We start from the raw sequence: 26,597 nt of genomic DNA, 5'->3' as shown, positions 1-26,597 counted from the left end.
TCTGCTGGGGCCCCTCAAACATTTGCTTTTCGGACACTCCCTCTCAGTAGCCATCAAACTATGAGACACCCAAGTCACATGGAGAAGCCACGCGTAAGTCAACGGCCCCTGGCTGAACCCCAAGTGGACAGCCATTGTCAACAGTGTCAACCGAGTGAACCATCTGGATCACTCAGCCTCACTGACGCACTACAGTGCCAGAGACATCTGACTGAAACCATATGAGAAACCCCAATGAGAACCACCCAACGGAGCCTTAGCCAACTCACAAAAACATGAAAAATAATCGTAAAGTGTTGCTTCTAAAAGCTAAGTTTTATGGCGATTTGTCATACAACAATAATAACTGGGACCTGCTCCAGGAAATGGCATTCATTTGGAATACAATGTGAACGACCTACGTTGTGTGCCACAACAGTACAGACTGAGCGCACAGTAGGAGCTCAGTGGCCATCCCTGACCACCGGCATGTTGGCACCAGACAGGTGGACCCCGTGACCCAGGACATGCCCTCTCACTGGCGGATGTCCTTTGTGTTGAAATATTTGCCATCTGGTTTCAACCTGACTTCTCCCTGGCTGATGAGGGCGCGGATACGGCTGTCTCCAGAGATTCATGACCACTTCCTCCCACCCCGTTCCTACCCTTCCTATCTCAGGAAATGAAAAGCAATTTTTCCCCAGGGCTTGTTTACCCATAGCAACATAACAGGATTTCCAAAACCAATCTCACAGCCAGCTCCGATATCTGTCTTCACTGTAATAATAATACAGATGCTGCACCTGCCCCCAGATGCCATTTTCTGCTCTTGTGTTTGTTCATTTGTTTCTTCAGGATCTTTAAACATCTGATTAAATTTCATGCTTCAGATGAAGAGTTGTGAAGGTGGAAGATTATCAGACTTTGTAATTTTCATCAGCCCCCCTCTCTGCTCAGCGGCTTTTCACAGCCCTTATTCTCCCTCTCCTCGCGCTCTGCCTCCCGTGAGTTCCTCTCGTGCCCTGTGAGTGCCTCCCCCAGCTGTGGGTCATACTGTCCTCTCCCCTGAAATCCCTTCAGGGACAGCAGCCCAAGGAGGAAAACAAGTCAGCAGGTGGACCGAGGCTGACACAAGTTGCAGTTTGGCCGGGGATGGGGTTTCCTCTATGTCAACTGGACAAAATGGGTGAGGTCTGGGATCCCAGGCTAACATGACACTCCTTCCCTATGATGCTCCTGATGACATGGTCCTGCTTCTTATGACACCAACTCCCCCCAGATTCATCCCTCCCTGAAGTGGGCAGACAGCGCAGGCAAAACCAAGTGACCAAGACCCAAGGCACTGAGGCCGGGGCGTGTAACCACAGTGGGGTCCTAAGCCTGAGTCTCCCACCGATGGCCGCCACTGCTCCTTGGGAAAACGAAAGCTTGCAGTGGAACCCAGGCCATGCTTAGTCCACACAGCATGATGTCTATTTTCATTTTGCTAATATAAATTGCCACTTTGGAGGTCTTGGTTGCAAGATGGGTCCCCAGGCAATTGTCATTTACTACTTTACTTGCAGGTAGCATCCCGGGCTACCAGGTGTGTGGTGGCCTCAGGACCACCTACTAAAACACAGCAGGAAATATTCTGGAGATAATGACCAATTCTTTTCCTCTAAGAATTCCCTGCTGCCTCACCCCAATTCACAATGAAGCGGCTGGACCGCTTCTGCCTCAAGGAAGGATGTGATAGGGAGAAAAGGAAAAATACAAGCTTTGAAGCCTGGGCAAGATGAAACTATTTAGGAGAAACATCTTGAATGAGAGCAGGGCTCCTCTCCACCCTTCCTCTACACTCCCCAAAAATAAACAGTGAAGATTCCTCTGAGACAGCGAGGGGAGGAGAAGGAGGGAAGGTAATGAGAACAGAGAGGCCAGTAAACCCCTGGCCTGAAGAGCCCACGCAGACCAGATGAAGACCATGTCAGCAAAGGGTCTCTGTAAGGGACACCGCTGGCCCCAGAACCCTGGGCACTGGCCATCACCAGCACCAGGGACCCCATGGCTGTCTTTCCTGATGGGCCCACCAATGGCTATTCTTTCCACGGCCTCCGGTACCGAGGTCCATACTGTGATCTCTCCACATCCAGATTACTGCCCCCAGCCCCACCTTGTCCCAGGACACCTGAATCTTCAAGAGAGGGAAGTCAGGGCCTCACCTTCCACTACCATCACCACCCCCCTACCAACCCCCTATGAAGCAGCTCAAAACCTCCCTCACCGTTCACGAGCTGGAAGAGGATTAAACTAACCTACCTCAATTACAACACACATGGAGGGGATTGAGCACATGCTAGGTGGCAGGCATCTAAGTAAGGATTTTCACCCACCCTTAAAACTTGGACTCAGACCTGGCCTCCCTGCTAAGCGTTCCCTCAGAGCATGGCTCCACCTCATAGAGCGGTTACTCTTTCTTCGGTGTTACATCTGCAACCTTTGCTTCTACCAGCCCAGTTTCATGCTGCATTGTGATTCTCGACTAACAGGTCGATACCTGCTCTCGGACAGGAGCATCTTGGGATGGGGACCCAAGCCCTACTCATTTTTGCGTGCCTTATAGTTGGCACACCTAGTAGACACTAAATTAATGTTTTTAGAGTTAAATTGAATTGTCCACCCAATTCTCTTTTTAAAATTAAAAACAGGGGCACCTGAGTGGCTCAGTCGGTTAGGCGTCCGACTGCGGCTCAGATCATGATCTCACGGTTCATGGGATCGAGCCCTGCAATGGGCTCTGTGCTGACAGCTCAGAGCCTGGAACCTGCTTCAGATTCTGCGTCTCCCTCACTTTCTGCGCCTCCCCTGCTCATGCTCTATCTCACACACACACAAAATGAACATTAAAAGAATTAAAAACAAAAAAATTAAAATTTTTCCCCCAACAGTTGCTCTGAGCCATCTCATTTTGATCCTTCTCACCTCCTCCACTCTCCTTGAGCCCCAGTCTTGCCCCTGAACCCCTCCTTCTGAGCTCGGGCCAGGACCTTGTCTCTTATTGAGAAGAAGAATGAATGTCTGATATTAACTCCATCAAATTCTCATCCTTCTGCTTCAAAATCTCTCCAAAATGATTGACAAAGGGTGTAGGGACAGAGGGAAACTCATACACTGCCTGGGTGAGATTGATAAAAATCTTGCTGGAGTGCAATTTGTTGATGTGAATTGAAATTTCACATACACATAAACTTTGACCCAGATGGTCCACTTCTACAACTTTATTCTTTTTTTTCCCCTACAACTTTATTCTAAAGAAAGAATTGAACAAGTGCACCAAGAAGTCTACAAAGATGTTCTTTGCAGTGTTGCTTATAAAATGCACCCTCCTAGCCTTGTTTTTGTACTGTTTTTGCTTTCTGGTCTTCAGCGACTTGGGCCTTCTTCTCTTTCTCCTCCCCCTTTCTGTAAAATCCCAAAAGTCCCTACATCCCACACTAAAGTCTCCTCCATGTCTCTTACCCCATCCACTTGCTTCAACCTAGCTCAGACCCTCCATAAGCCCCCTGTAGAGTATCAAACTGGCCACCTTGAAGACAGAGCACCTTGTGAAGGGTGCACAAAGAAGGCTTGTGAAGAACCACTCTGGGAGGTGAGAAAGGAGTGGCTTATCAGTGCTTGCCAACCCCTGGGCCCAGAGTCTCTCTGGTTCCCACTATGGCTGCACGACTCCGCCTAGGCATGAGCAAAATCATTTTCTCCTAAGTTCATCTGGAATAGATTGGAATTTTTCAAAAGGGACTTTAATTCTTTTTGTTTTTTTAAAGAAGAAAGGAGATAAATTCTGATATATGGAACATTAAAAAAGGAGAGAGAGGGGGGTGCCTGGGTGGCTCAGTGGGTTGAGCGTCCGACTTAGGGTCAGGTCATGATCTCATGGTCTGTGGGTTCGAGCCCCACGTCGGGCTCTGTGCTGACAGCTCAGAGCTTGGAGTCTGCTTTGGATTCTCTGTCTCCCTTTCTCTCTGCCCCTCCCCTGCTTGTGCTCTGTCTCTCTCACTCTCAAAAATAAATAAACATAAAAAAATTTTTTTTAAAAGGAGAGAGAGAGAATTTACATGTTTCCTATCTTAAAATAATGCCCATCTGGAAAGATATCTTTTCCCTGGTAAAGATCACCAAACTCCCAAGCCCTGGCTCCCCATCCTTCAGTTCTGTTGCAACCCTACAGCACAGCCCACTTTTCCTTCCTATTGGAACAAGGCAGGTGACAAGCTGGACAATGAGTGAAATGGAAATCACATCCTCCCTTGTGGTTTTTGTTCCATGCAGTACTATATTTCATTGTAAATTTTCATCTTTGAAAAGATGATCCCTGAACATGTTAAGAAATGTTTTTCAACAATACCAAAACATGTATAATGAAAAAACTTGCTCCCTCTTATCCCTATCCGAGACACCCAGCTCCCTTCCCCAGAGGCCAACACTGTTCCTTGGTGAGCATAAATGGAGATGCGTATGCTGTGTGGCATACTCCACACCTTGTTCTCCTCCTTGCCTTTTCATTGAATACATCTTAGAGCGGGTTCCATAATGTACATATAGATAGGACTTATTATTCTTGTCAGCTTTATGGAGGTACCATAACCCATGCACCAAATTCTCTATTAATGGATATTTAGCTTGTTTCCAGTCTTTTGTTATTATGAACACGGTACAGTAAATATCTCTGTGTGTTTCCCTTTGTACATCTGTTAAAAGAATGCTAGAAATGGAATTTCTAGGACAAAGCAAATGTGTGTTTAAAACTTTCACACATATTGCCAAATTGCCTCCAAAATGATTGTTCCTGTTCACACTTCTACCAACAAAACGCAAAAGTGTTGGTTTCCTCCCAGTTTTCCCAATCATCCACAAAACTTTTTTATCTGTGTCAGTCTGGTACAAAGAATGATGTTTTGATATATTTTTAATTTGAATTTCTTTTAGGATAGGTGGTATTGAGCAAGAAGGGTAACATAAAGCTTGAGAAGACAAAACCTGGTCCTTGATTCCTTGGGTTCAAATCCCAACCCAGTCGTTTATCAATTGGGTGACCTTTGGTAATTTACTTAACCTATCTTTTTGGTTTCTCATAAAAAAAATAAAAGGGTATCATGATAATAATACATTTTTCATATAGTTATTTTGAAAATAAAATGTATAAGTGAATATAAAACTCTATGTATGTGTTATTTATCATTATTATATTTTCATATGTTTAATGACCATTGTTTTTTCCTATGAAATGTCTGTTGATGTCCTTTGTACATTTTTCCATTTTTTGTAATTTTTTTTATTTCTCAAATATAAAAGATCTTTATATATATTTAGGAGATTAACCCTGTGTCATGTGTGGCAAATATTTTTTCCCAGTTTTTCCTTGTCTTGATTTTATGGCAGTTTTGAAATTTTAAAGTTTTATGTAGTTAAATATGTCAACCTTTCCTTTAATGACCTTTGGGCTTTAAGCTGTGCTCCAGGAATCTCACACTTCTTAGAGTAAGAATGAAATAGCAACTAGAACAACTTCCTGTTTTCACTCCCTGCCTTTCCTCCCCTCACTCTCTCCCTGTCCTATGAATGAGTCAAGGTGATCTCCTAATACTTCCTCAGTGGCTTTTCCACATTTAGTCTCTCCCTCTCCCATCTATAGTCAAGAGAAAGTCCAATCAGGGCACAGCCCTGCTCAACAGTGTTAAGTAACTCGCCATCACCACAGGAACTAAAAACAAGCTTCTCATTAGAGGCATCTGTCTAGATTAACAATTTACTTTGCCAGCTGCTGATTCCCCTAAATCTCCTACCTTCCAGTCCAACTCCACTTTTCGATGTTCCCCTAATAGTCTTTCCCTCCTCCCTGATTTTCATCGCATTATTTCCTCTTTGTAAAGCCTTCTGCCCATCTCTGCCTACCTAAATTCTCCTCATCTTTCAAAACTCATCCCAAACACCTTTTCCCCACACAGTCTCCACCGGTCCCCAATTATCAGATGCGAGATTTTCTTCCTTTGCACAAAGGCACTTTGTTTGTTCTTTTCCTGAGACACACATCTCAATCTGTCCTAAATAAACCAAGAACTCCAGGGGAAATGGGAGCTTCATCCCTGCATCCGCCCATTTCCTTAACCTTTTGTTGAAATAAATTGTAGACACAAGTAATCAGATTGACGGAGGTGGGGGGTGGGCAGTGGCGGTGGGGGAGTGGTGACCAAGGAGTTACTATTCTCTGGCTAAACCACCACATCCTAGCAGCTGGGCTGGAGGCTGCTGGAGCTGCCTTCCCTAGCTGGTCTCATGATGCTAGGTATTGGTTAATCAGATGATGGGTATGGGTTAATCTTTCAGTTACAAGTGAAAGGATACCTTTAAACAAGAAAGGGGCTCCTGGGGTGGAGAAGCAGGTCTCTCTCCTCGCTCTCCCCTCTTAGCCTCACTTCCTGCGTATTGGCTCTGTTATCAGAGAGGCTGTCCCCTGTGGAGGCAAGATGGTAGCAACAGCTCTATTGGCCTCTGATACTTGCACCTCATCTCAAATTCAAGTCCAAAGAGAAAAGGTATCTGCCTCCTTCCTAGCAACCCCAGCAGAGGCCTCATTGCCTTGCTTTTTTTTTAATGGGTTAGATGTCCATATAGAGCCAATCACTATGGCCACGGCAACGTATCTCCCTGATAGGCAGGGCCTGACCACATACCCACTCTCAGTGCCGAGGGTTGACTGGATTCTATGAGCACATGGGCGTGGTATACATCCAGAAACAGTTCCGCAAAAGGAAACTGACATAATGTTACCAAAAGAAGGAAGAACAGACGCTATTGACCAAAACCACCAAATATCCACTGTGCGGAATGCAGAACGCGGCTGCCCTCCTGGAAGAGGGGGATGGGCCTGAAGCCTCAACCCTGAGCCATTTCTCTCCTGCCTGCCACTCTCTCCTGCCCTGTAGGCAATGGGTCTAGCTTCCAAACACAACATGGTCCCCCAAGGTTTGTGGCTTAGCCGCAGGACCAGTGTGAACAGATCCTAACCAAACCCCAGACCAGGCGATGGCTGGCGTGGTCCGGCCAGCTCCAAGTTATTAGAACCAGGAGTCCCAGCTCCGGTCCCAAGAGTTGTACAATTGTTTATCTTTGTTGGGGAAAAACTGCAGCCAGAGCCATAAATCACTGCCCAGCTGGATGGCTTCGCTGAAATGTTTGTTTAAACAATGAAATCTCCTGACGGACTGAAAATATAGGATGGATCACCCTGTCCTTCTCGGGCCTTGTCTTGCAGGCTGGAGCCTGAGGCCTGCGAGAGGGACTCAACATTGGCTCCCCAGCCCCCACTCTCTATTCCTCCCACCCCCAATATCAGCACTAAAGAATGAAGCCACAGCATAGCTAATCTGAAACAGCAGATAATGCAAAAGCCATGTCTATCAATCTTGAAATGCAATCTCTAGAGTGGTTTACTTCGGACGTGCCTTCCTAACGGAAGTAGCATTTCTCAGCTAATGCACACAAAGACACTGCTTAAGGGGTGGTCGTCTCTAGGACACTGCATGCAGTGTGGGGGATCTGGCTGTGCCCCGACCACTGCCCTGACCACTGTGGGCAAATGACTTCTGCTCTCTGGACCTTGGTTTCCTCACTTGCTGCATGACATTTAGACTTGGTCTTTCTGTCTTCTCACAGCTCTCACTCGTTAGGTAAGGCAACCGTGTGTTTACATTCCCCAAAGAAGGACTAGATAAACAGGAAGGGCCAGGGAAAGGAGAGGGAGCTTGGGGGAGAGGAGGGGGTTGAACTGGATGGTTCCCCGAGACCACTTTCAGCCCCCCAGATGCTCCCTTCTGTGCTCTCTGGACCTTTAGAGAAGGAGGGAAAGGGAAGCCTCAGATTGGGAACATAGTCGGCAGACCCATAATCAGGAGCCCGGTGTGCTCTGAGGAGGAGGTAAAAGGGTGACCATTAATGGGTGTGGGTGCCAAAGACCAAGTCAGACTGCAGGACCCAGCCTGTGCTCAACAGTACCTTCCTTATGGAGGGAGGGGGCCCGTCTGGCCTGATGTGACTTGAGGGGGACAAGGAAGCATCCAGAGATGAACACCTTCCTTCTCAGCCCCCTCCTAAAGGAAGAAGGCAACAGAGGCCTGAGCCTTTCCAGTCTGGGGGCTGAGACCCTGACTCTGTGACAAGAGCCATGACAAGCCTGTGATAGAGTATGTGATATAGGGTATCAAGCCATCTGGTCTTTGGCTTGCCAAGTATTTCCAAGAACATATTACCCGTCTAGTACTGTGGGAGGCAAAGATGAATAAGACCAGGGTCTTTTGAGGGTTTGTAATGAAGTATTCCAAAGGGGCGAGTGGTGGGATGTACAACAGGGTCACGGTCGAGGCTGGGAAGGAAGTGTGAAGGGATTTGTTCAAGGTTACATGAGGAAGGTGTAGCGGGTAAATGGCATCTGGAATTGCAGTGGAGTCCATGACGGGATTGTATGAAGAGATGCTTTGGGGGATCCATAAACGATAAAATGGGAATAAAATGGAGTGTGTGATAGTCCGTGTGTCAGGGTATGTGAAGGGGTGTGTAAGGATACACAGTGGTTCATTAACAGAGCAGGCTTTCCTGACAGCCCAAATGGGATCAAATTCTTCCTCTGAAAATGCTCTCAATAACACCTTATATTTATCATTTATAACACTTGCCAAAGTTGAAATGAGTTCATGGTTTTGTAATTATTTGCTGAATTCCTGCCTCCCTTACTAGGCTGTTAAGAGCCACGGAAGGAGAAGCCTTGAGGGCTCTCCACTTCTTGTACCCCCTCCCTCCACCCCACTGGCACACGTAGCCCAGGGCTGGACACATAGCAAGTTCTCAGTAAATGTTGATTGGACAAACAACTCTGTAGTAGTCAGGGTGGCCAAGCCCCCCTCCCCAAATTCTTCAGGGCAGCTGTACGTCCTCAGAAGAAGTAACAATTTTGTGTCAAGAATCCGGCGACTCTGGTTCTGTTTGGAGGGAGGTATCGCCATCTGGTGTCCAAAAGGGAGAAATACACTGAGAAGAGGCCAGCATCCTGCCTAGTTCAACCTCGCGGCCTAAGGCAGCTGTCCCTCAGCGTGCAGCCCAGCCCCAGCCAGACAGAAATCAGTCTCAGCTTTCCCCTCTGCCTCCGAAATAGAGCAAGAAGAGACTAGAAAACAGAAATCATGCAGGCCCTGTGCTGGATTGTGCCTTCATCAGTCCAGTAAGCCTCCATCAAGTCTGAAGCTTTTTCGCATTCATGGTCACCCAGACCGTCCTGCCTCAGGCTGGGCTCACCCCCACTTCTCCTTAACTTTGAACTCAACTCTTCATCCTCAGAAGCAACTAGTCCAGGGAAAGGGGGAATACACAAACATCCCTGATATTATGGTTTCCATGAAAATTTCTCATCATCTGAGGTTTCACTTGGAAGTTTGACCAAAACAGGTACAGAAATAGGATGGGGGGGGGGGGGGGGTCTTAATTGAGACTCTCTCACCATTACATAGAGCATCTATTTTTTGGTGAAATTGGATTGACCTTTTCTGGAAAGTGGGTGCTGGCAGGGCTGTTGGGGATACATAACTTATTTCTATGACTTTTCCTTAACAGGTGAGTGCATTCTTCTGCACTTACCCTCTTCCTCCCCTTCCTCTCCTCTATCTTTCCCCCTAAAACCAACATCTCTTGGCTCACGTTACAGGGGTCCAGACTTTTTTCAAAGTCCAACATTAAAACCAAGCTTATGAAACAGAGAAAATGGAACTTCATCTGCAACATAGAGGATTAGTTGCTTTAGAGTGTGAATCACTACAGCTTTGCTCATTCAAGAAATATTTGCTGCACCCATACTTGGGCTAAGTACTACTATAGATACTAGAGAATAGGCAACAGATAAGCTAGGCAGCTCCCCTAAGGGAGCTTAGATTCTTTAATTACACAGCTTTCACCATGGAGTTCCTCATCCCCAGCTAGGAACTGGGGTAATGATTTTCTCTTTGCTACCTCCCAAGGCACTGTGCATATGAAATGTTGAGAGAGTTGAACATTGAAAGGATTGGTTCACAGGAACACAGCCGCCCTATAAATTGAGTTAATAACAATACTTATATAGGTTTGTACTTGTCTTTTTGCATTTCCGTGTAGCATGTTTTATTTTCATTATTGCAGTTGGGTGAAGGAAAGTGGGAGTGCCCACAAAACTATCTCATATAAGCACGCCAGCTGAGCACACAGTGCATTCGCTAAGCCAACCCAGCCTTATGTCCCTCTGCAACTCCCCACTCTAGCCCCTAAACCATTCTATATGGAAATACTGAAGCTGTGATGGCCAGGGTGTTCCGCTAAGGACACTGGAGAACCTCTGAGCATCAGAACGCTGTTCCCCAGTAGACAGCTCACAAGTAATGAAAGATTTCCTCCTGCTCCCACAATACCACTCTCTGCTGGAGCCTGGGGGACCCAAGATAGCACTGTTCTGATGCTGCAGTTCTTGCCGAGGTGGAGAAAAGTCTCCCTCAGTGTGCTTGGCTCTTTGTGTTAATTTTCCAAAGGGTGGCCTGGTTCTTTCCATTTCACTATAGACCCTTCTGTTCAATAACTTTAAAAATGTTCCCCCAGGGCAAAGTTGAAGGACATAGAATACTACCCTCTAATGCCACCTTATAGCTCCCTTCTGGAGCAGCTCTCTGAACTTGTACCCCACATCTAAATCCTTCCCAGCCTCAAGGTCCGTCAGCACCCCACCCCCAGAAGCGATCAGTACCATGACAGAAAGAGAGACTGCCCACAGCCTCGTCCCCTACGTTTTTCATTCAGTTTGGTCCTGACAGTTGATTCCAAATTTTTCCTCACTGTTCTCTCAGGAAGCCCACAGTATTCCATCCACATGTCCTGTAATTCTTACCACAGGGATATAGATTCAGTCTCTCAGGTGATACTTACTGTAAATAGGTAGGCTAGGTAAGTGGAAAGGATCTTAAATTATTAATACAAATAAATAAAACAAGATAAATCAGACTAAAAGAAAGATGGATGAATTAATAAAATAACTCTGCCAGGTTGAACCACACACAGACTCAGAGCTCTTTCTCTAATAAAAACAACTAAAAACAGGGCACCTGGGTGGCTCAGTTGGTTGAGCATCCAACTCTTGATTTTGGCTCAGGTCATGATCTCACAATTTGTGGGATCGAGCCCTGCATTGTCACAGGCTCTGTGCTGACAGCATGGAGTCTTCTTGGGATTCTCTCTCTCCCTCTCTCTCTCTCTCTCTCTCTGCCCCTCCCCTGCTTGTACATGCTCTCTCTCTCTCTCTCTCTAAATAAATACATAAATAAATAAACCTTAAAAAATTGAATCCTTGACAGGAAAACACTTGAAGGATGAAAAGAGAAGGCAAAAACTATATCAAACCATCCTGTATGCTGGGCAATGAACCTTCAGATCTCATCACTGGGTCTACATCACATACGTGTGTAACAGAATGGAAAAAACTGCAGTTCTCAGAACTCCTCTCAGGGAGACTACTAAATATGGTCAGAAAGAATATTCTAGAAGATGTTTGAATGAAGATATAGGCAAGGGTGGCAGGAGTCAGGCCACTATGGGCAACAACAGATGCTCAGGTGACAAAGAATGGGTGTTCAAGTTCACTCTAAGGAGACAGACTTTTGTTTAACTGGTGGGGTGTGCATTTTGGGGGCCAGAGCACAATTGCTCAGGGAAGTGGAGGGAAGGCAGAGACTGCAAGGAAGAGCCACTAAGGAGAGGCAGCTTTGTAAGAAGAGGAACAAAGATAAGAATTGCAGTAGCCCTCTCATCGGAGATCATGAAAGCTGGAAGAGAAAGGACTGACGTATTTAAAATGCTGAAAGAAAAAAAAAAGTCATCCCAGAGTTTCATACACAGTGGAACATTTTTCCAAAATGAAAGAGTAATAAAAATTTTTTCAAACACTACCTAAGAGAATAAAATATAAGTAGGTCTCTCTTATGTGAAATGTTAAAGCAAGTTCTCCAGGGAAAAGGATTATGGTATCAAACAGAAATTAGATCTCCAGAAAAAGTTAAAATCAAGTAAAGACAAAAGATTTTCCTATATTTCTAATTACTCTAAAAGATAAATGACTGTCTAAGCCAGAATAGCAGTAAAAAATGTTGCGGGTTTATAGCATAAAAGTAAAATGAATGACAGTAGCTTAGAAGTCTGAAGGAAAGCATAGGGATTAGACCAACGTAAGGTTCTTACACGACAGATGTAGCTATATGATATCACGTGGAGATAGACTGTGAGTAATTAAATATGTTTATTTTAAATCTTAGGACAACCTGAAATTGTGATTCATTAAATACATGCAATTTAAACCAGTGGGCAACATGAAATTTTTTAAGGTATGAATGATAACAATGATGGAGACAAAATCAAATGGTAACAAACTCTTAGTCCAAACCAGGCAGAAAAAAAGAAAAAAAAATCAAAAAGGAACAGACAAAACAAACAGAAAACAACTGGCAAGATGTTAAATTTAAATCCATGTGAATGGTCTAAACGGTATAAAAAATCAGATTAAAAGACAGTGACTGTCATGTGGGATAAAATAGCAAGATCTAACTATATGTTGTCTACAAGAAACCCATTTTAATATAAAGATATACATAGGTTAAAAGTAAAAAGATAGTGAAAGTTATACTGTGTAAACACTCATCCAAAAAAGTATGGTGGCTAGGTTAGCATCAGGCAAAGTCAACTTTAATACAACAAATATTACCAAGGATAAAGAAGGATTTTATTTAATGATTAAGGGATCAGTTCACCAAGAAGGCATAATAATCTTAAATTTGTAAGCACCTAACAACAGGGCTTCCAAATACATGAGGCAAAAACTGATAGAACTGGAAGGAGAAATAGATTAATCCATACAGTTGGAGACTGTAATTAAGTTATAAAACAAGTAGACAGAAAATCAGTGAGGATATAAACAATCTAAACATCACTATCAACGAACTTGATCTAACTGAATTTATAGAACACTCCACCCAACAACAGCAAAATCCACATTCCTTTCAAGTGTGCATGAATCATTGACTAAGATAGACCATCAGAGGGACATAAAACAAACCTCAAAAATTTTAGAGACTTAAAATTACACAAAGCATGTTCTCTGGCCAAACTGAAGTTAAACTAGAAATTAATAACAAAAAGATACTTAGAAAACCCCAAAATATTTGGACATTAAGTGTCTGATGGGAGTATTTACTAGGTTGTTGCTGTTTGGTGTGAGATATACCTCTCTTCTCTACCACCTTACCAAAGTCCTTAGTAAAATCTGTGTAGTTTACTAGTGGTTTAGCCCAGTGGGTGGCAGACTGGGGCCCACAGGACTAGTCTGACCCTTGCCAGTTTTTTTATAGACTGTAAACTAAGAATGGCTTTTACAATTGTAAAGGATTGTGAAAAAGGAAGAGAGGAGGAAGGAGGAGAAGGACACAGAGGACAAAGAGCAGTAGCCTAAAACAGTCTAAAATATTTGTCAACCTCTTCTTTAATCTCATAAAATGAGTTGAGAAATGTTTTCTCTCCTGTTTTCTGAAAATGTGATACATCGGTATTATTTTTTCTTTACCTGTTCACCAGAAAAACCTGGTGTGGGGGTATTCTTTGTGGAAAGAATTTTTAAATTATAAGTGCAGTTTCTTTCATAGATATAGAGCTATTCATGTTTTTATTTCTTCTTTTGTCAGCTTTGATCATTCATCCCTCTCTGTTAAAGTTTCCATCTGCTATCATTTTCCTTCAATTTGAAGGATTTCCTTTAACATTTCATGTAGTGAATTATGCCAGTGTTGAGTTCTCTCAAGTTTGGGGTTTTGGGGGGAGGAATTCCTTTATTTTCAATTCATTTGAATGATTTTGAATGATCTTTTCACTTTGGAGGATATTTTTTGCTGGATATGGAATTCTAGGTTGATTTTTTTTTTTTTTTTTTTTTCTGATAGAACTTTAAAAACATCATTCTTCTCTCTTCTGGCTTTCACTGTTTCTGATGAGAAGTTAGTGTTCATTCCTACCTTTGGTTTCTATATGTAATATGTCTTCTTCTGGCAGCTTTTCTGATTTTTCTTTTCATGATTATATTGTAGCAATGATATGAGGCATCTTGATATGGTTTTCTTCGTATTTAACCAGGTTGGGTGTTCATTGAGATTCTTGGATATTGTAGTTTTTAGCTTCCATCAAATGTGGACATTTTTCAGACATTTTTTCCAGTATGTTTCTGATACATTCACTCTTTTCTCTCCTTCTGGAACTCTAATCACATATGTATTAGAATGCTGATATTATCCCACAAGGCAATGGGTTTCTGGGGACTTCAGCTGGGAGAGTTGCTGTGTTTGCACATTCATAGATACTTTCTTCTGCAACTTCTAATCTATGTGCTGTTGGGCCCATTTAGTGCATTTTTCACTCTGGATATTATATTTTTAAGTTTTAGAAAATTTGATACTTTTGTTCATTTTTAGATTTTATATTTCTCTTCTTATTATGTTCTTGTTTTCCTTTAAATCCCTGAACATCTTTATAATAGCTCTTTTAAAGTCCTTGTATGATAATCATTAATTTTCTCTCAGGTAATGGTAATATTTTCCTTCCTCTTAGTACGCTAGTAAATTTTTTTGGATCCTCCTGCACAATGTGAATGTTACATTGTTAAGTGGCTAAATTTTGTTCTTTCTTTAAAGACTAGTGAGACTTGGGGTGGGGGCAGATAGTTGAGTTACTTAAAAATAATCTAAATGCTGGGGTGCCTGTGTGGCTCAGTCAGTTAAGCGTCTGACTTTGGCTCAGGTCACGATATCACGGTTTGTGGGTTCGAGCCCCACATTGGGCTCTGTGCTGACAGTGCAGAGCCTGAAGCCTGCTTTGGATTCTGTGTGTGTCTCTCTCTCTCTCTCTCTGCCCCTCCCCTGCTCACGCTCTGTCTCTGTCTCAAAAAAATAAACATTAAAAAAAGAAATTTTGAAAAAGGAAGCAAGAAATTACAACAAGAAAATGACAAGGGTGACAATTTTAAATGAAATGGTTAAGGGAGACCTCTCTGAACAGGATATATTTAGATTAAGCCTGAAGGATGGAAAAACCAAGCAGACATAGGATGAGCAACAGAAAGAGCTTTCCGGGCAGAGGGAACAGCATCCACAAAAGTCCTGAAGCCAAAAAGAGTTTGGCTTGTTGGGAGAATTAAAAAAAGAAGAACACAGTTAAAGCAGAGGGAGCCATATGTGTGCCTGGCGCTAGGTGAGGGTGGACAAACAGTCAAGGTCAAAATCAGAGGTTCTAAACCCTGACTGTACTTCTGCATCTACTTAGGAATTTGTAAAAATGTCTGTGCCCCAGACCCCATCCCATACATATTAGATCAGAATGTGTAAAAGTGGAGCTCAGCCACCGATCATTTTTATTTTTAAGCTTATCTTTATTTATTTTGAGAGAGATAGAGAGAAAGCAGAGGAGGGACAGAGAGAAAGGGAGACAAAATTCCAAGCAGGCCCTGTGCCATCAGCACAAAGCCCAATGCGGGGCTCGATCTCACGAGCCACAAGATCACCACCTGAGCCAAAAACAAGAGTCAGATGCTTAACTGACTGAGCCACCGAGGCACCCCAACCACTGATCATTTTGAAAATATTCCTAGGTAATTCTAAAATAAAATAAAAATAAAATAAAATAATAATCCTAAGTAATTTTTTTTTTAATTTACATCCAAGTTAGTTAGCATATAGTGCAACAATGATTTCAGGAGTAGATTCCTTCGTGCCCCTTACCCATTTAGCCCATCTCCCCTCCCACAACCCCTCCAGTAACCCTCTGTTTGTTCTCTATATTTAAGAGTCTCTTCTGTTTTGTCCCCCTCCCTGTTTTTATATTATTTTTGTTTCTCTTCCCTTATGTTCATCTGTTTTATCTCTTAAAGTCCTTATAGGAGTGAAGTCATATGATTTTTGTCTTTCTCTGACTGACTAATTTCACTTAGCATAATACCCTCCAGTTCCATCCACGTAGTTGGAAATGTCAAGATTTCATTCTTTTTGGTTGCCGAGTAATACTCCATTGTATATATATACCACATCTTCTTTATCCATTCATTCATCGATGGACATTTGGGCTCTTTCCATACTTTGTCTATTGTTGATAGTGCTGCTATAAACATGGGGGTGCATGTATCCCTTCGAAACAGCACACCTGTATCCCTTGAATAAATGCCTAGTAGTGCAATTGTTGGGTCGTAGGGTAGTTCTATTTTTAGTTCTTTGAGGAACCTCCATACTGTTTCCCAGAGTGGCTGCACCATTTTTCATTCCTACCAGCAGTGCAAAAGAGATCCTCTGTCTCCGCATCCTTGCCAACATCTGTTGTTGCCTGAGTTGTTAATTTGAGCCATTCTGACAGGTGTGAGGTGGTATCTCAGTATGGTTTTGATTTGTATTTCCCCGATGATGAGTGATGTTGAGCATTTTTTCATGTGTCTGTTAGCCATCTGGATGTCTTCTTTGGAGAAGTGTCTATTCATGTCTTTTGCCCATTTCTTCACTGGATTATTTGCTTTTTGGGTGTTGAGTTTGATAAGTTCTTTATAGATTTTGGATACTAACCCTTTATCTGATATGTCATTTGTAAATATCTTCTTCCATTCCGTTGGTTGCTTTTTGGTTTTGCTGATTGTTTCCTTCACTGTGCAGAAGCTTTTTATTTTGATGAGGTCCCAATAGTTCATTTTTGCCTAGGTAATTCTAATGTGAGTCTGGGGTCAAGGACCACTGATCTGCACCCTGCAGATCCTTGTAGAAGTTTGGGTTTTATTGAAGAGTTTGGGCTTGAGTCAAAGAGTAATAAAAAACCACTGAAGGAGGGGCACCTGGGTGGCTCAGTCGGTTAAGCGGCCGACTTCAGCTCGGGTCATGATCTCGCAGTCCGTGAGTTCAAGCCCTGCGTCGGGCTCTGTGCTGACAGCTCAGAGCCTGGAGCCTGTTTTGGATTCTGTGTCTCCCTCTCTCTGACCCTCCCCTGTTCATGCTCTGTCTCTCTCTGTCTCAAAAATAAATAAATGTTTAAAAAAAAAAAAAACCAACCACTGAAGGGATTTAAGCATAGAAAAGACATTTGATTTGAATTATTTTAAAAAGATCTCTGGCTGCTGTGAGGAGAATGGATTAGAGGAAATGAGTAGCAGGAGCAAGGAGATGAATTGGGAAGTTACTGAAATTGACCAGACAAGAGAGGCTAGAGGCTTAGGCTAGTGTGTAGCCATGGAAAGAATATTGGAAATACTGGAAATTCTGGCTGTATGAGTAGAATGGAGCCAGATCATGAGTACTCTGCCTCAGGACCTTTGTGGACGCTACTCCTTCTGCCTGGAAAGCTCTTTCCTTTGCTCATCCTATGTCTGCTTTTTCTCATCCTGGCTCAGTTGGTGAAGCGTCTGACCTCCGCTCAGGCCATGATCTCGCAGTTTGTGGGTTCCAGCCCCACGTCCAGCTCTGTGCTAACAGCTCAGAGCCTGGAGCCTGCTTCGGATTCTGTGTCTCCCTCTCTCTCTGCCCATCCCCCGCTTGTGCGCGCTCTCTCTCTCTCTCTCTCTCTCTCCATCTCTCTTTCTTAAAAATAAATAAACATTAAAAAAAAAAAATACCAGGTTGGGGCACCTGACTGGCTCACTTGGAAGAATATGTAACTCTGGATCTTGGGATCATGAGTTCGAGCCCTATGTTGGGCACAGAGATTACTTAAAAAATAAATAAACTTTTAAAAATTTAAAAATTAAAACTACCAGGTTAAGGAAATCCAACTTTATCCTGTGGGTATTGAAGGAAGGGGGATATTTAAAAATCATGAATTAGGATTACATCCAGATGAGAATAACAAAAAACATGACTTGCAGTGGCTTAAACAAACGGGTGTTTTGTTTTGTTTTCTTCATATAAACAAGGAATCTAGAAACAGTAGCATTTGTTCACCTACTCAGTGGGGTCAGGAGCAATAGCTTGTTTGGTTTTTTTTTTTTCCTCATGGTTGCAAAGTGGCTGCTGCAGTTCCTTTGTAACCACATTCAAAGCAGTAAGGAAGGAGGACAAGTGGCACCAACCACAATTCTCTCTTTTAATAGGTAATGACAAACTGTCCCAGAAACCACTTCCACTCCTTTCTCACTGGTTATAACTAACACTCCCTTACTTGAAGAGAGAGCAGAAAAGAAAGAATTGAGGTTTTTTCCAGATTTTATCATGCTAGGCAACAAGAACTGCTGGAGTTCTTGAGCTAAAGAATAATATCATCAAAGAGGTGTTTTAGGAAAGTACAGCTTGAGGACCATGGAAAAGTGGAAAGGAAAGAACTAGAAATGGAGAGGAGTTAAGAGTTTATTGCTGTCAGGGCTCCTGGATGGCTCAGTCATTAAGCATCTGACTTAGGCTCAGGTCATGATCTAACAGTTCGTGAGTTTGAGCCCAACTTCAGGTGACCCCCACTTCTCTGTCTGTCTCTCTCTCTTGCCCCTCCTGGGATTCTCTCTTTCTCTCCCTTGCTCACTTGTGTCCTCTCTCTCTCTCTCAAAAAAGGAAGAAAGAAGAAAGAAGAAAAAGAAAGAAAGAAAGAAAGAAAGAAAGAAAGAAAGAAAGAAAGAAAGAAAGAGAAGAATATGTTGCTGTCAGTCAGTGGGATGGTGGGGTGGAGATCTGGATTAGAATGAAGACAGCAGAAATAACAAAGGGCTTAAAGTCAACAGCATGTCTACTCACATATCTGTGTTTTCATGTAAATGTGTATCATTTTTGCAAGGATAAAGAAATTTATGTGAATAGAGCTGCATTTCTGTGTACTACCTTTGTTTTCCTCTGTGTCTGTGACTGTGTCACTCATTCACTCAGCAAACACTTACTGAGCCCCAGCTTTGTGCAAAGCAATGTGCCAGGCACTATGGGGGAAGACAAACATGAGTCAAGCACAAGTCAAGTACCCTGGAGGAGTTTACAGAGTAGAAAAGGAGAAAACACATGTCCTCATAGCTAAAACGCAAGTCAGTGAAATGATAAATATTATAAAGTTATGGAAATTCAGAAGAGAAAGTCATTATCTTTTTTTTAATATATGAAATTTATTGTCAAATTTGTTTCCATACAACACCCAGTGCTCATCCCAAAAGATGCCCTCTTCAATGCCCATCACCTACCCTTCCCTCCCTCCCACCCCCCATCAACCCTCAGTTTGTTTTCAGTTTTTAAGAGTCTCTTATGCTTTGGCTCTCTCCCACTCTAACCTCATTTTTTTTTTCCTTCCCCTCCCCCATGGGTTTCTGTTAAGTTTCTCAGGATCCACATAAGAGTGAAAACATATGGTATCTGTCTTTCTCTGTATGGCTTATTTCACTTAGCATAACACTCTCCAGTTCCATCCACGTTGCTACAAAAGGCCATATTTCATTCTTTCTCATTGCCACATAGTACTCCATTGTGTATATAAACCACAATTTCTTTATCCATTCATCAGTTGATGGACATTTAGGCTCTTTCCACAATTTGGCTATTGTTGAGAGTGCTGCTATAAACATTGGGGTACAAGTGCCCCTATGCATCAGTACTCCTGTATCCCTTGAGTAAATTCCTAGCAGTGCTATTGCTGGGTCATAGAGTAGGTCTATTTTTAATTTTTTGAGGAACCTCCACACTGTTTTCCAGAGTGGCTGCACCAATTTGCATTCCCACCAACAGTGCAAGAGGGTTCCCGTTTCTCCACATCCTCGCCAGCATCTATAGTCTCCTGATTTGTTCATTTTGGCCACTCTGACTGGCGTGAGGTGATATCTGAGTGTGGTTTTGATTTGTATCTTCCTAATGAGGAGCGACGTTGAGCATCTTTTCATGTGCCTGTTGGTCATCTGGATGTCTTCTTTAGAGAAGTATCTATTCATGTTTTCTGCCCATTTCTTAACTGGATTATTTGTTTTTTGGGTGTGGAGTTTGGTGAACTCTTTATAGATTTTGGATACTAGCCCTTTGTCCGATATGTCATTTGCAAATATCTTTTCCCATTCCGTTGGTTGCCTTTTAGTTTTGTTGATTGTTTCCTTGGCTGTGCAGAAGCTTTTTATCTTCATGAGGACCTGATAGTTCATTTTTGCTTTTAATTCCCTTGCCTTTGGGGATGTTTCAAGTAAGAAATTGCCGCGGCTGAGGTCAGAGAGGTCTTTTCCTGCTTTCTCCTCTAGGGTTTTGATGGTTTCCTGTCTCACATTCAGGTCCTTTATCCATTTTGAGTTTATTTTTGTGAATGGTGTGAGAAAGTGGTCTAGTTTCATTCTTCTGCATGTTGCTGTCCAGTTCTCCCAGCACCATTTGTTAAAGAGACTGTCTTTTTTCCATTGGATATTCTTTCCTGCTTTGTCAAAGATGAGTTGGCCATACTTTTGTGGGTCTAGTTCTGGGGTTTCTCTTCTATTCCATTGGTCTATGTGTCTGTTTTTGTGCCAATACCATGCTGTCTTGATGATTACAGCTTTGTAGTAGAGGCTGAAGTCTGAGATTGTGATGCCTCCTGCTTTGGTCTTCTTCTTCAAAATTACTTTGGCTATTCGAGGCCTTTTGTGGTTACATACGAATTTTAGGATTGCTTGTTCTAGCTTCGAGAAGAATGCTGGTGCAATTTTGATTGGGAGTGCATTGAATGTGTAGATAGCTTTGGGTAGTATTGACATTTTAACAATATTTATTCTTCCAACCCATGAGCACAGAATGTTTTTCCATTTCTTTGTATCTTCTTCAATTTCCTTCATAAGCTTTCTATAGTTTTCAGCATACAGATCTTGTACATCTTTGGTTAGATTTATTCCTAGATATTTTATGCTGCTTAGTGCAATTGTGAATGGGATCAGTTTCTTTGTCTGAGAAAGTCATCATCTTAGCTAGAAAGGTAAGGGGGGAAGATGGCATTTGACCTTGGTCTTAACGAATTAATAAGAGGGGGCAGGGAAGGAATATAGGTAGGAGGCAAGTGATGATGGAGCACTCAGCCAATTGGCAAGAAAGGGGAGCGAAGAATAAGCCTGAAAGAAAGCTTAACTGAAGAATTTGGATTTTATTTTGTAGACTAGCAAATACTGTTGATCCTTGAACAGCACAGGTTTGAACTGTGAGGGTCCACTTACAGGTGGATTTTTTTGCTATAAATACAGTACAGTACTGGGATGCCTGGGTGGCTCAGTTGGCTAAATGTTCAACTTCGGCTCAGATCATGATCTCACAGCTTGTGAGTTCAAGCCCCGCGTCAGGCTCTGTGCTAACAGTTCAGAGCCTGGAGCCTGCATTTGGATTCTGTGTTTCCTTCTCTCTGCCTCTCTCTCTCTCCCTCTCCTTTCTCAAAAATAAATAGACATTTAAAACAATTTTTTTAAATACAGTACAGTACTGGGCATCTGAGTGGCTCAGTCAGTTGAGCGACTGACTTCAGCTCAGGTCATGATCTTGCGGTCCGTGAGTTCAAGCCCCACATCAGGCTCTGTGCTGACAGCTCAGAGCCTAGAGCCTGCTTCGGATTCTGTATGTGTGTGTCTCCCTCTCTGTCCCTCCCACACTCATGCTCTGTCTCTCTCTCAAAAATAAATAAAACATTAAAAATATTTTAAATTATAATACAGTACTGTTAAGTGTATTTTCTCTTCTTCTTTTTTTTTTTTTTTTTTTTGAAAGACAGAGTACAAGGAGAGTAAAGGGGCAGAAGGAGAGAAAGAGAGAGAGAGAGAGAGAGAGAGAGAGAGAGAGAGAGAGAATCTTAAGCAGGCTCTACACAGCAGAGAGCCCCACAGGGGACTTGATTTCCCCTCTGTGAGATCATGACCTGAGCTGAAATCAAGAGTAGGACACTTGGGGTGCCTGGGTCGCTCAGTTGGTTAAGCTTCCAACTCTTGATTTCAGCTCAGGTCATGATCTCAGGGTTCGTGAGTTCCAGTCCCAAAAGGGGCTGGCAGTGCGGAGCCTGCCTGGGATTCTCTCTCTCCTTCTCTCTCTCTCTGCCCATTCTCTGCTCACTCGCTGTCTCTCGAAGTAAATAAATAAACTTTAAAAAAAAAAAAAAAGAGTGGGACGCTTAACTGATTGAGCCACCCGTGTGTTCCTCTTCTCTGATTTTCTTAATAAAATTTTCTTTCTCTAGCTTACTTTATTGTAATAATATAATATATACACATATACAAAATATGTGTTCATCGACCATTCATGTTAATGGTAGAACTTCCAGTCAACAGTAGGCTATTATTAAGGTAAGATTTGGGGGAGTCAAAGGTAATATGCAGATTTTCAACTGCACACGTAGGAATCCCTAACCCTGACTCCCCCCACCCCACCGTAGTGTTCAAAGGTCAACTGTACTTATTGGACTCCAAAAGTAAAGAACTGTGCTAGATACTGAATTTCTACCTGCGACTACGTGTCTTGTTTATATGTATATTTGTTTGTGAACACGTGTATGTTTTAGGTATGTACGTAGCTGTGTTACCCTCTTTATTTTAATCGTCCATTTCTTTGGGCGGAGATTTACACCTAACCCTGTCTACGTGTCTACATGTGACCAGCAGATGGCGCCACAAAATCATAACTGGCAAGGACAGTTCTGCCTCTTCCAGCCAAGTAGCATCTCAGACCTCATCAGGCCATGGAGAGATCTCCAGGCCCTTCTAGGGCCTTTATCTGTTTCCATCATTAGCATTGTTCACCATTGTGTTCCCATGTCTAGTACAGAACCTGGCAGGTTGAAATCATAAATATGCATAGAATGAATTGATGAAATGCTAACATGCTCCAAGGGAGAAGTAGGAGATGGTGGGGGGTGGGTTGGGGGAGCCAGGGAAAGGAAAGAAGGTCAGCTCAGGTCATGATCTCATGGTTCATGAGTTCAAGCCCCGCATCAGGCTCTCTGCTATCGGTGTAGAGCTTGCCTTGGACCCTTTGTACCCCCCTCTCTCTGCCTCTCTCTCTCTCTCTCTCTCAAAAATAGATTAAAACGCTTTTAAAAATACACGACCAATACAATTCTCTCTGCCTATTGCTGAGAAAGTTCCTTCTCACCCCATGTGAGAAGTGTTCTGTGAAGGATAGAGCCCCAGACCCAGCAGGGGGACCAGCTGGGTCTATTCAGAGAACTTTTGGCCCAGAGACCACCACCCAGTGCCCTCTGGCCCCTAGTACCTCCTTCCAGACCCCTCTCCAACCCAGCTGCTTCAGAAGACTGTCTCTCCCCCAGATCTGGGCTACCCCCAACGTCTCACCCTTCCCCATATTAGCACAGGCACTGCTCACTGGCCTGTCCACAAGGAGGAAGCCTCTGATTGCCCACAGTGATTACTACTCTGGCCTTTTCACACAGGAACAGAGAAGCCACCTTCAATAGTCAGTTTGCTCTCATAGGAGAACTGAGGCTCCGACTTTTACGGTGCAAACCCGTCCCCAGCAAAGGTCTACTCAATGGAACCAATTTTAGGTCAGCTGCACAGATGAGGAGCTGGGAATAGAAAACACTTTAGTGGTCTGGTTGAGTTATCCATGCACAGGGTCTGGCTGCTTCCCCTTCTCTCCCCAGCCCTTCCCACCACCTCACTTCTTTCTGAGCTGCCAGCAGAATGATGTCATGCCATTGCCGGTCAAGTCCTCCTCATGGTCCTCTGAGAAATCTCATGGACCTCAGTCTAGTATTCAGGACCCTCTACAAAGTGGACCCCACCTCCTACTCCAGCCATTTCTTCTAATACTCCTTTGTACCCACTTTTGCCCTATGCTCTCAGTGCCTTGGATGCACTAGCACCTGACCTCCCCTGTGCCTTTGCTGATGCACTTCCTTCCTGCCCTGGAAGGAACTCCTTCCCCACCTCTACATGGCTAATGCCCGTTTTCCTTTCAAGGCCACTCAAATGCTCTCAAATGCCAACTTCTTCTTAAGGTTTTTCGTACTCCACCCCAACCTGATGCGGCCTCTCCCTTCTCTCTTGGCAATGGTTATCGTCAGCTTCATTCTCTTAATGCTCTCTTATTTGAATGCCAACTCCTTCTACTCAGCTCTAGGTTCTGGAATGGAAAAAACTGTCTCTTAGTCACTCAGTACCCAGCAACTTGTTTGACATGTAGTAGGTCCTCAATCAATGCAGAGGAGGTAATACAGCTAAGGGTGTTTGCTATACTTCAGTGCTGTGAGAATACAGGTCCAAAGAACCATGATCTCTAAGGGACACGCAATATGGATGCTCTGTCCATGAAGAGATGAAAAAACACTGAGCACCTATGAGGTGCTTTCCGGCCCCAACCCCATCTCTATCAGGCTCCTGGCTTCCTCAGTCCTCAAAGGCACACCACTTCAAAAATATCTCCCCTTCGGGACACCTGGGTGGCTCTGTCAAATGAACATCTGACTTCAGTTCAGGTTATGATCTCACGGTTCATGAGTTCGAGCCCCACATCAGGCTCGCTGCTGTCAGCGCAGAGCCGGCTTTGGATTCACCGCGCTCCTCTCTCTCTGCCCCTCCCCTTCCTCTCTCTCTATCTCAAAAATGAATAAATATAAATACAAATAAATAAATATCTTCCCTTCTTCCCTCCATCATGCCTATCTCCCTTTCCTTTCCCTTCCTCCCGTACTGTCCCATAAAACCCGGGGATTCCTGGTCCACAGAACTCTGGGGAGAAAACAGATGGGCTTAGGGAACCCTTCTGAGCGCTGAGATGAGAAGTGATTATCAGAGGTCACTGTCTTGGTCAGTTCCTGTTTCTGGAGCAAAGATGCCAAAATCTGTTCCTTTTTCTTGTGAAAAATGTAGGGGTTTTGACTTCCAAAATTCCCAGAATTGATACTGTCATTGTGAGCTGTCTGTGTTTCTGTCTGCCTGTGTCTGTATTAAGGGTCTGCCAAGGCTTCCTGGGCCTGCTCCTCATGGGTGAGTGTCCAGGGGCGGCCTTGGAAATGATACCTCACCCCCTTCTCCTCCCCAGTTACAGTGCCACCCACCACACATGCCTGAAGAGGGGCAGGAGCGTTAGGACAGGCCCACCTCTGGCTCCTACTTCCTTCCAGGACCTTGCAGAAGAGTCCCTCCCCAGATCTCGGTCTGGCTTCTCAGAAGCCCCTTGGAGAGGGTAGAAATTAAGCTGGTAACTTGGACTCAGAAGTGATGTGGGTCAGTCTGGGGAACTCTGTCACTGTCCTGCTTCCACACTTGACGCCATTCCACTCCCGAGGCAAGCAAAGTCACCACCAATCCCTGCTCCCAGCCTTGGGCCAGGGCACCACCTTCTGTGCTCCAAACCTTTGAAAAGGCGGACAGTACCACTTTATGTGGAATCAGACCCTCCTGGGCCCTGGGCAGAGAAATGAGGAGGGCCAGCATGGGAAGTACTGGATGGGGAGATGGAGAAGGGTAGGAGATGGAAACGGGCACATCTGGACAAAGCCACACCCAGAGGCTAAAGCCAGGGTAAGAGAGTGAGACTGGGCATTAGGATAAAGGTTAGGATCACAGTATGAAGGTCAGAGAGATTTGGGATAAGTAATGGTGTCAGGCCCTCTGGACTGGGCACACCTGAGGGGTGCAGGTGAGAGAGGACAGAACAGGACCTAGATAGTCTTCTCTCCATATGCAGGAAGCAAAGATTAGAGCTTTCTAGCAGAATCCTCATCGGGCCGCTTTTCTTTGATCTCTGCTTCTGTTTGTATTATGCCCACCCAATTCCTTCCTCTTTCTCTCATTCATTCATTCATTCATTCAACAAATATTTAAATAGTGTCTTTACTATAACGCAAGCACCACACTAGACAGTGAAGTCCACAAAAATACTAAGATTCAACCAGTCATTGACCTTGTGGAGGTGTTATCTAACTGGGGAGATACATTTATAAACAAATTATTCACAAGCCTGTGTGAGAGATGAAATTATGTATGCAGTGGAAGCAATCTGGGGGAATAGAATATAGTGGAGGGTCAAGGAAGTATTCACGGAGAGGGTATGGGAGCTGAAAGCCCAGGTGGGACTCACCAGCCAGAGAAATGAAGAGAGTAGCCTCAGGGTGATGAAACAGTCTGCTGGCTATAAATACAGAAGTCCTCCATAATGAGTTTCCAGTAAAGGGCCAGAAGCTCTTCAAAAGTTCTTCTACTTTTTTAAAGTTTATTTATTTATTTTGAGAAAGAGAGAACATACATAAAGCGGGGGAGGGGCAGAGAGGGAGACAGAATCCCAAGCAGGCTCCACACGGTCAGCACAGAGCCTGATGAGGGGTTCAAACTCACTGTGAGATCATGCTCTGAGCTGAAATCAAGAGCTGGATGCTGAGCCCCCTCTTTTTTTTAATTATTACTCATTGAATAATAGAGAGGATGCATGTGTGCAAATAGGGTGCATGTGCTCAGCTGGATGCTGAGCCCCCTCTTTTTTTAAATTATTACTCATTGAATAATAGCACGCATGTGCGCAAATAGGGGCGGGGCAAGAGAGAGAGGGAGAGAATCCAAGCTGGCTCCCACCGTCAGCGCAAAGCCCTGTGAAGGGTGCAAACCCACC

Source organism: Panthera leo, chromosome A3 (genome assembly GCF_018350215.1).
Source record: "Panthera leo isolate Ple1 chromosome A3, P.leo_Ple1_pat1.1, whole genome shotgun sequence".
NCBI lineage: Eukaryota > Metazoa > Chordata > Mammalia > Carnivora > Felidae > Panthera > Panthera leo.
This window is presented reverse-complemented; position numbering follows the sequence as displayed.